The 10679-nt window shown below is 44.2% G+C and overlaps 2 protein-coding genes across 4 annotated transcripts in view; one reads left to right on the top strand and one right to left on the bottom strand.

Annotated features, from left to right (window-relative positions):
- MED12L (mediator complex subunit 12L) overlaps nucleotides 1-10679 on the bottom strand; it is a 366394-nt gene that overhangs the window by 214223 nt on the left and 141492 nt on the right. The window lies entirely within an intron of this gene.
- Nucleotides 1-10679, top strand: part of P2RY14 (purinergic receptor P2Y14) — a 53855-nt gene that overhangs the window by 20052 nt on the left and 23124 nt on the right. The window contains exon 2 of one of the 3 annotated variants that reach the window (XM_061637046.1): nucleotides 121-197. The exons of the other annotated variants lie outside the window; for them this stretch is intronic. The gene's annotated coding sequence lies outside the window, so the exon portion shown is untranslated. The remainder of the gene's footprint in view (nucleotides 1-120; nucleotides 198-10679) is intronic. 3 annotated transcript variants of the gene reach the window in all.

Raw genomic sequence — 10679 nt, 5'->3', positions numbered from 1 at the left:
GAGGAAGTTTTTCAGTAGGCGCTGAAAAGATAACAGATGGTACCTGTCTAATATTTAAGGGGAGGGAATTCCAAAGGCTATGTGGCAGTACACTAATGGTCCATTTCCTATGTTGTGCAGAACAGACCTCCTCATAAGATGGTATCTACAGGAATCCCTCATCTGCAGAGCACACTGATCAACTGGGTATATATGGGGTAAGACCATCTTTCAGGTATCCTGGTCCCAAGCTGTGTAGGGCTAGTACACCCAGCGCTTGGAAAAGTTACTTTTGTGAACTACAACTCCCATCAGCCCAATTCAGTGGCTATGCTGGCTGGGGCTGATGAGAGTTGTAGTTTAAAAAAGTAACTTTTCCAAGCTCTGAGTACACCAAAACCAGAACCTTGAACTTAGCCCGGTAGCTTGTTCCTGCTCGTTGCCAGATGGACATACGGATCACTTAACCTACAAAGAAATTTTCAGACCAGGGTTCACAATGTGCATCATGACTTGTGCCACTGCATCAGCAATGTGAATCTTGAACCTCACATAATGCACTACTATACTGTGGCAGGATAATAGCATTGTGCAAGGTTGTGGCTTAGAGCAACTTCATAAAACACCTAACTGGTAGCCAATGAAAATGGCTTCTAAGTGGCCGGGCTTCATATTGCAGCAGAAACATATGCAAGAGACCATAATGACAGCTGTCGGGATAAAAAGGATACTTGTGACACAAGGACATATTGGCTTACTGTGCAGGGCAAATGGAGCATTAATTTTATTTGTGCAAACTATTATGTTTGTTCTAGTGCAGTTATACCCTGATGTAATTATTGGGTTGCTCAGCTTTAGCTTGTACATGGGGAAGAAGATGCTACAAATGTTTCTGACAGGAGTTTCATGTGGAAGGCCACTTTAAAGCTCCACTATTACTACTACTATTGCTACATAGCCATTTGAAGAGTCGCTGAATGAATGGCTCAAAGTATACAAGGACAAGAAGCAAAGCCATTATGAGATGTATGTAGACGGGGGTCAGCATAGCAAATACAATCTTGCTAGGTAGCACAACACTTTATTCCACTGTCCTTTTAAGCTATTTCTCTTAAGTGCATTTAAAAGCAACAATATCCGGAGTCATGGGTGGCATACTCCAGTTTTTAAAATCTTCCTCCATATTTATATTTACTGACATTTAAAGTTGTCTCAACCTGAAACCGGGTAAAAGCCAGTTGAACAATGTTTCAAATTTGTCTCCCTTTCAACTAATACTTCTTGGTACTTTAGAATTCCCTGCCCCCCCTTATACAGCTGTGTTTGCAAGCAGCACTGTAACATGGCTTAACACTAATTGCATGGGCTGCAACACTGAGCTAAGCATCAGACCTGCATACTTCCCCTCTATACTACTCTTCCCACAGAGCTGAGAGAAGGACTTTGTCAGAAGTTAGCATCTTTTAAAAAAAAAAAAAAAACCCAGCTAGTCATTTTGTATGAACCAGGAATCTTGGCTTACAACAAACTCTGGAAAGTTTCAAAAGAACCCCACTTCAAGGCTGTAAATTATGGAGCTGTTTTCTTTTGTTTCCAAGCAGGGTTCCTGGTTTGTATCATATGCCGACATTCTTTAAAGTGAGACTGATCTCAGCCATTGAGGAAGGGGGAGAGAGGGAATGCAGCACGCAGGCTTGATGCTTCATGCAAGTTTGCTACAGCTTGTGCATATGAAATTAAACCATGGTTTATCATTATGTGCCAACACGGCCATTCTATAAATGAACCACAGGGAATATAGGAAGCTGCCTTACACTACATTTGTCCATACATCTCAGAATTCTCTTCACTGCTGTGGCAGTGGCTCTTCAGGGTTTGAGACAGGAATCTTCCCAGCCCTACCTGGAGATGTGAGGAACTGAACATCATATAAATGCCATAGCTTGGGGTACTTCTATAATCAGAACTGACACAAGGCCCAGGTGGCTTCAGTGCAAGGAGTGCCTATTTCCAGCTACAGCTGGTTCACCAGTTATGACAACAAAGGAAACTGGCTAACATTTAAAACTGAAAATATGAGGGGGAATTTAGACTAGTGTAATGTGCTCTGCCATTTGAGCCATCCCTTGAAAATGGTGTGGAGACTATAACTAGTGCACGAGATGGCTGCCAGAGTGCTGACCAATGTACTTAGATTCTATAGGACAGCGTTACCCAACCTTTTTTGACCTAACGCCCCTTTGCAAAATCTTTTTGTGCCCAACGCCCCCCTCAGATTAAGTATATGCCAATACTTCCTATTCTTCCCTTAAAATATGAGTAATGCATAAAAGGTATTTTCAATGATTATTACTGATTGTTTTTACCATGCCTTTTTATTGCATTTAGATTACACAATGAATTCTTAGTATGATTTATTAATATACATACATAGTTATAGAAAAGTAAATAAAATGAGATTTACTATAAAATACTAGTGTGATCCTTGAGCTTGATGAGTTTTGGCTAATTTCACAATATCTGGAGTATACTTGGATAGTAATAGTCTTAAGTTACCACGACTAATAATATCCAAACAGTTTCGATTCTGCACTAGTACGCGATTCACTGCACTAAATCCTCGTTCAATGAGATAAGAAGATGGAAAGGCAATATAAAGAACTAATTAAGTCCACACAGTATGAACCAATAGAATACACTGTGTTACTTAACAACAAACTCATTCAGTTTACTGGCATTGTTTCGTTAAACAATTTCATTTAAACATCACAGAAACAACGGGTAGCGAGTGTGTCCCATTCCTGAAGAAAACCAGCGAACAACGGACTGTCTACATCACCCGTTTGCACACAGCACTCATCCATTGGAAGAATGCGCCCTCCACCAATACACCCAGCTTATCAAACACTCTCTCGTGATTGGTTCCAACATCCCTCAAGACAGCATCGGAACATTACCTAGTGCCGGGTCGTGGCTAATATCCCCATTCCTTGATATGACACTGGCCGCAATTCAGAATTTCTTTACTAAAGAGCACACACTATTTATAGTGTTATTTCCATGAATTGAGACTATTAAATACATTCTAACTGGGGATGAAACAGTTTAAAAATTAATGATTTGTGTATTAAATAAAATTAAACTTAAATGCTTCAACTGTCGCATCAGACCGCCAAATGTCAATGCCCCCCTAATGAACCCAAAGGCCCCCCTAAAGTTTGTAGTCACACCAACACCCCCCTGAAAGGCTATAATGCCCCCCAGGGGGCGCTACTGCCCATGTTGGGAATCGCTGCTATAGGATCTGCATTGGCTGCCTATATAGTGGCAACTGGCTGGTTACTATGAGAACAGGATGCTGGACTAGGTGGGCCATTGGCCTTATCCAGCAGGCTCTTCTTATGTTCTCATGTTCTTATTACAAGGCCCAATTGAGAGTATTAATGGTGACACTTAAACCCCAGCCAAATGTTTGCAACAAACTACTGTTAATCCATGTAATCCCAAACCTCTTGAGACCAGCAAGAGGAGCTTTCTTGTAATACTAGGAGGAGGTTCAGAATAGGGCCTTCTCTGTAGTGCATGTATCGGAGGGTTAGGTGGTGCTTTGAGGCTTCTGGCACCAAGTCAAGACATATTTGTTATTTGGGCCTTTGGTGGAAGTTGAGAGTCGTAATGTCATGCTATGATATATTTTTTATTTTCTGTTATTGTGTTGCTTTTTAAAAAACCAATATAGATTTAGGACTGTATATCATTCCTTTTGCTATGTCATTATCTATGTGTTACTAGTTATGTCAATGGCCAAGGATCAGTTCAGAGTTGCAAAAAAACTGCTTTTTTCTTCTGTGCATTCACTCCTAGCCATCCACTGAACCAGGAACACATGAAGACACATCAGTGTTAATAAGGCTGTTGCTGGGCAAAACTAGCAGTATTTCCCATAATTTCATTGGTTGTGGCCAGAAAACATTCTGCTTCCTGTAATAAACATGCAGACCAGTTCATACTGCCATTTCTCCATTCAAACCTATACTTGTACAAGAAAATAAGCAGCCAGTTTGCATGTGTGAACCAGTTCTTTGAAGGAGGGGTGAGTTTTCTATACATGCATGCATTATTCCCCTAACGTTATCCCACACAGCCTCCAAAATTTTGATGAGTTAGTACTGTAGAAGCTACAGCAGCGATAGACAGACTTCAGGCTTCTAGGATCTATTTTGTTTTTTTAACAGAACTGAGTTCCACTGAGCAGAACCAGGTGCAAAAGACATACACTTAGAACCAAAGAGTTCTGAGCCCAGGAATTTGTTTTGAGCTCCCAGTCCTTGCAAACAAAACAAATCCACTTCTGGTTACCCTCCCACCCAGCTTTCTTCATTGCAGTAATAAAATGGGTGTGTGGGGGGGTCATTTTGTTGTTACCACACTTAATCAAACCAAAAGCCAAAAATCCATGCCAATCTCCTTCAGATCATCCAGCGATCTACCAGTAAATCCTGATATACATTCTGCCCACCCCTGCACTACAATAAACACATTTCTACATTAAAGATGTAACACTGATGCATTTCTAACTGCCTCACTTTCTTCCAGAAGGGGAAAAAATAGAATTAAATCCACGTAGTATTAGGATGATGCATTTTCCCCTAATCTTATTTATAGCATTTTTGAGTAGACTATTAACACAAGATAATCTGTCACAGTCTTAGTGTAAGTTAAAAAGCCAGCAGATTAGAACACATAATTTTGTGTGTTGCCAAACACCATAAATTTAAAAATTAACCTTATAAACAGTAGTTACAGTACATAGCCAAAAGGTGGCAACAAACTACTGTTAATTAATTTAATCCAAAACATTTCTAGCGCATTCATACTAGCAATACTAATACAAATGCAGCAAACATATCCTTTTGCAGGCTTTGAAACTCACAAAAAGAATTACTTTATATAAACGTCCTATATTAATTAAGTTGAGGAGACTTAAATCTTCCAAATGGATTTTACAAAACTTTCTACATTGTTGGCCTCATGAAACTGAACAGATCATTTAAAAATAGCCTTTGCCAACCTAGTGCCCTCCAAATGTTTTGGACTACAACTTCCATCACTGCTAACCATTGGACATTTTAAGTGGGGCTGATGGGAGCTGTAGTCCAAAACATCTGGAGGGCACCAAGGTGATTTGAGAGAGAGAAAGAGAGTTTTCAAATCACAAAGAATGGCTACCAATAGTTAAATGTCATAGTGGCTATATCCTGCTTCTAGGTTCAGAGGCTGTATGCTTCTCAATTACCTGCTGCAGCCAAACAACAGTGGAGGAGAACTATTGCTGTCATGGCCTGCTTGTGAGCTTCCAAGAGGCATCTAGTTGGTCACCATGTGAAAGAGGAAGCTGGACAAGATAGGCCTTTGTTCTGTGATATATATGGTGAAAGACTTTTTCTTCTTCAAATGAATGTTCACAGGAGCAGTGAGTTGTTTTTGATCTTACTATACAATCTATCACAATCCCTAATCCATGACAAGTTTCCATTGACCTGCATAAGATTTTCTTCCAAGAAAGATTTTAGGATTATAATTGTGAGTAGAAACCTCAAAGCTGGTAGTTATACTATTTATTTTCATAGGATTGTAGAGTTGGAAGGGGCCTATAAGGCCATTGAGTCCAATCCCCTGCTCAATGCAGGAATCCAAATGAAAGCATACGCAACAAGTGACTGTCCAGCCGCCTCTGGAATGCCTCCAGTGTTGGAGAGCCCACCACCTCATTAGGTAATTGATTCTATCATCGTACCGCTCTAACAGAAAGTTTTTCCTGATGTTCAGTTGAAGTCTGGCTTCTTATAACTTGACCCCATTATTCCTTGTCTGGCACTCTGGGATAATTGAAAAGAGATCCTGGCCCTCCTCTGTGTGGCAATCTTTCAAGTACTTGAAGAGTGCTATCATATCTCCCCTCAGTCTTCTCTTCTGAAGGCTAAACATGCCCAGTTCTTTCAGACTCTCCTTATAGGACTTTGTCTCTAATCCCCTGATCATCCTTGCTGCCCTCCTCTGAACCTGTTCCAGTTTGTCTGCATCCTTCTTAAAGTGCACTGTCCAAAACTGGAATCAGTACTCAAGATGAGGCCTAACCAATGCCGAATAGAGGGGAACAATACTTCATGCGAATTGGAAACTATACTTCTGTTAATGCAGCCTAAAATAGCATTTGCCTTTTTTGCAGCCACATCACACTGTTGGCTCATATTCAGCTTATGATCAACAACAATCCCAAGAACTATCCCCATCCTAAGATTAGCTTCTAGTAATCACTGCATCATTTTCAAGGTGCTTACAGATTGACCGCTTTATAATATGCTCCAGAATTTTCCCAGGGATTGATGTCAGGCTGACTGTAGTTTCCAGGTTCCTCCTTTTTGACCTTTTTGAAGATAGGGGTAACATTAGCCCTCCTCCAGTCATCCGGCATATCACCCATCCTCCATGTTTTCACAAAGATAATAGACAGTGTTCCAACAGTTCTTCAGCCAGTTCCTTCAATACTCTAGGATGCAGTTCATCAGGCCCTGGAGATCTGAACTCTGTCAAAGTGATTAGGTATTCCTTGAACATTTCCTATCAATCTCAAGCTGCAACCCTGCCCCTTCACATTTCCCAGGAGGGTCATAGACCCTCTTTTGGGAGAAGACTGAGCCAAAGTAGGAATTGAGCATTTCTGCCTTTTCTTTGTCATCTGTTATCATTTATCATATCACTATACCTCTAGTTAAAAAGAGAGAAAGACCTCAACGGATGACTGAAGAAATGCTTAAAATGGTTCAAGAGAGAAGGAAAGCAAAAGCAAAAGGAGATAGAAACATGGCCAGAACCCTAAATGCAACAATACAGCAACTAGTACGTAGGGACAAAGAGAACTATTACAATTTATTATTTATTATTTATTTTATTTCATTTTTAAACCGCCCATAGCGAATAGCTCTCTGGGCGGTGTACAAAAGATTAAAAATACAGAAATACAAAATATCACAATAAATAAACTGAAACAAAGAGATTTAAAATTGTAACATGAAACACATTAAAATGCCTGGGAGCATAGCCAGGTCTTAACCTGGCGCCGAAAAGATAGAAGCGTCGGCGCCAGGCGTACTTCTTCGGGGAGGCTGTTCCACAATTCGGGGGCCACTACAGAAAAGGCCCTAGATCGAGTAACTGTCCTCCAGGCTTCCCGATGGGTTGGTACCCGGAGCCTTAGACGCTGAGCGAAGTGACCGGGTCGGTTCATAGCGGGAGAGGCGTTCCACAAGATACTGCGGTCCCACGCCGTGTAAGGCTTTATAGGTCAAAACCAGCACCCTGAATCTGGCTCGGAAGCAAATAGGTAGCCAGTGCAAACAGGCCAGAACAGGTGTTATATGCGCTGACCGGCTGCTCCTCGTCAGCAGTCTGGCTGCTGCATTTTGCACTAGCTGAAGCTTCCGAACTGTCTTCAAGGGCAGCCCTACGTAGAGTGCATTACAGTAATCCAACCTAGAAGTTACCAGAGCATGAACAACTGAGGCGAGGTCATCCCTGTCCAGATAGGGGCGTAGCTGGGCTACCAACCGAAGGTGGTAGAATGCATTCCTTGCCACCGTGGCCACTTGCGCCTCAAGAGACAAGGAAGGATCGAAAAGAACCCCAAGACTACGAACCTGTTCCTTCAAGGGGAGTGTAACCCCATCTAGAACAGGGTAAGCATCCACCATCTGGGCAGGGAAGGCATTCACCAACAGTGTCTCAGTCTTGTCTGGATTGAGTCTCAGTTTATTAGCTCTCATCCAGTCCATTATCGCGGTCAGGCAGTGATTCAGCACATCCACAGACTCACCTGTAGAAGATGAAAAGGAGAAATAGAGCTGCGTGTCATCAGCGTACTGGTGACAACGCACTCCAAAGCTCCTGATGACGGCACCCAGAGGCTGCATGTAGATGTTAAAAAGCATGGGGGACAAAACCAACCCCTGGGGGACTCCACAATGGAGAGTCCAAGGTGTCGAGCAATGTTCCCCAAGTACTACCTTCTGGTGACGATCCGCCAAGTAGGAGCGGAACCACTGCCAAGCAGTGCCTCCAACTCCCAACTCCGCGAGTCTCCCCAGAAGGATAGCATGGTCGATGGTATCAAACGCCGCTGAGAGATCAAGGAGAATCAACAGAGTCACACTCCCTCTGTCCCTCTCCCGACAAAGGTCATCATACAGGGCGACCAAGGCTGTTTCAGTGCCAAAACCAGGCCTAAAACAGGATTGAAACGGATCCAGATAATCGGTCTCATCCAAGAGCATCTGGAGCTGACCGGCAACCACCCGCTCCAGAACCTTGCCCAAAAAGGGGACGTTCGCCACCGGTCTATAGTTGTTCAGGTCATCTGGGTCTAAGGAAGGTTTCTTTAAAAGAGGTCTTACTACTGCCTCCTTGAGGCTACTAGGGACTACTCCCTCACTCAAGGAGGCATTTATCACTTCCTTGGCCCAGCCGGTGGTAGTAGTCCTGCTAGCCTTCACTAGCCAAGATGGACAAGGATCTAGAGCAGACGTGGTCGCCCGCACCAATCCAAGTACCTTGTCCACTTCCTCAAGCTGCACCAACTGAAACTCATCCAATAATGAAAGACAAGACCGTGTTCTGGACACTTCAATGGATTCATCTGTCATAACATCGGAGTCTAGGTCCCTACGGATGCATGCGATTTTATTTTGGAAGTGCCCTGCGATGTCGTTACAGCGAGCTTCAGATGTTTCAATAGTATCTCGAGGACCAGAATGTAAGAGTCCTCATACAACCCTATAAAGCTTTGCAGGGCAGCAGAGAGATGTCCTGATAGAGGCGGCGAAGTGAAACTTCTTCGCCGCCCTTACCGCTTTTATATACGACTTAGTAGAGGCACTTACCAAAGTATAACTGCATCCGTCTGGAGTTCGTCTCCATCTGCACTCCAGCCTCCTTCTCTCTTGCTTCATCACTCTCAGCTCCGGGGTATACCACGGAGCTGTATGAGCTCTGCATCGAAGAGGGCGCGCGGGAGCAATCGTGTCAATAGCCCGGGCCATCTCCGTATTCCACAGTTCGACCAGGCCTCGACAGGAGCGCCAGTACTATCAGCTGGAAAAACTCCCAGAGCCGTCTGAAAACCAATAGGATCCATAAGCCTCCGAGAGCGGACCAACTTAATAGGTCCCCCACCCTTGCAGAGGGAAAGAGTCGTCGTAAGTCTAAAACTCAGCAGGCGGTGATCTGTCCATGACAATGGAGTAGATGAAAAACACCCCACCTCCAGATCACCATTTCCATGACCAGTGGTGAAGATCAAATCAAGAGTGTGACCCGACACATGCGTTGGGCCAGTAACAAATTGAGACAGCCCCATGGTTGTCATGGAGGCCATGAAGTCCTGAGCAGCCCCAGATAAAACAGTCTCGGCATGAATGTTGATGTCCCCCAACACCACAAGTTTGGGGGACCTCAACAATACCTCCGAGACTATCTCTGTGAGCTCAGCTAGGGAAGCTGTTGGGCAGCAAGGTGGGCGGTACACCAACAGGATTTCCAGTCTGTCTCCTTGGCCCAGCACAAGGTGGAGGCACTCTAGACCAGTCGCCATCTGGACAGGATGCCTGGTGAGAGAGAAAGTACTCCTATAGACCACAGCGACCCCGCCTCCCCGACCCTCAGGTCTACCATAGTGCTGCACCGTATACCCAGGTGGACAAAGCTGAGAGAGAGCAACTCCTCCTTGCTCACCCACCCAGGTCTCGGTTAGACATGCCAGGTCGGCACCCTCATCCACAATTAAGTCGTGGACAAGGGAGGTTTTATTATATACCGACCTGGCATTCAAAAGCAGCACCTGGAGATCTAAGGGCTGGCTGATAGAACAACCAGCAGTTCTGTGGCCTTGAGGAGAACCGGAACAAGACACAGACACAACTTGTCTGGGGCGAGTTCCCCTTACCTGGCACGTTCTCCTCCTAGCGCCATACCTCCCATAACCCGTCACTACGCTAATTGGGGCCCCCGAAAGCCTCCCCGTTAAATGCAAAATATGCTCTCCCAGGCACATATTTAAAAATATTAAATCACAACAGGCACATTCACACAACAACACATAAAATACACATAAACGCACACAAACACATCCAGACAATCTCATTCACACGCACAAACAAACAAACTAACTAACAAGTTAAAATACACCCAAACATCAACAATAGCAGCCGGTATTAAGAATACTCCTCCGCATCAAGCTTCGTCCATAAATAATATCTACAAATAAAGTTGTAAAATATCTGCCCACGACCCAATAAACAAACAAACAAGTAAGCAAGCCAAAAGGGCAAAACACGCCCCAAGCAGCGAAACTTGAATGGAGTGGTGGCAAGCAGGCAGAAAGCAACGATGAAGCAAAGACATAGGAGCAGGCAGAAGCAACGGAGCCCAGCAGCAACGATCCAGCGATGGAACAACAACAAGGAGCAGGCAAAAGCAGCCGAAAGAATGTCCGAGCAACAGCGGCATGAAGGCCCCAACAGCAGTGGAAAAACAATGGGCCCAGCCGCCACGATGGTGTTCCAGCGGCGACACGGCCCGCAGTGGCGGGGGCGACGACGGCGGCGGCAGCACAAGCCTCGACGATGACGACCCGGGCGAGAGCACAG

Source organism: Rhineura floridana, chromosome 7 (assembly GCF_030035675.1).
Source record: "Rhineura floridana isolate rRhiFlo1 chromosome 7, rRhiFlo1.hap2, whole genome shotgun sequence".
In the NCBI taxonomy this organism is placed as follows: domain Eukaryota; kingdom Metazoa; phylum Chordata; class Lepidosauria; order Squamata; family Rhineuridae; genus Rhineura; species Rhineura floridana.
Note: the sequence above shows the minus strand (reverse complement) of the source record. Positions and strands in the feature narration are given on the sequence as shown.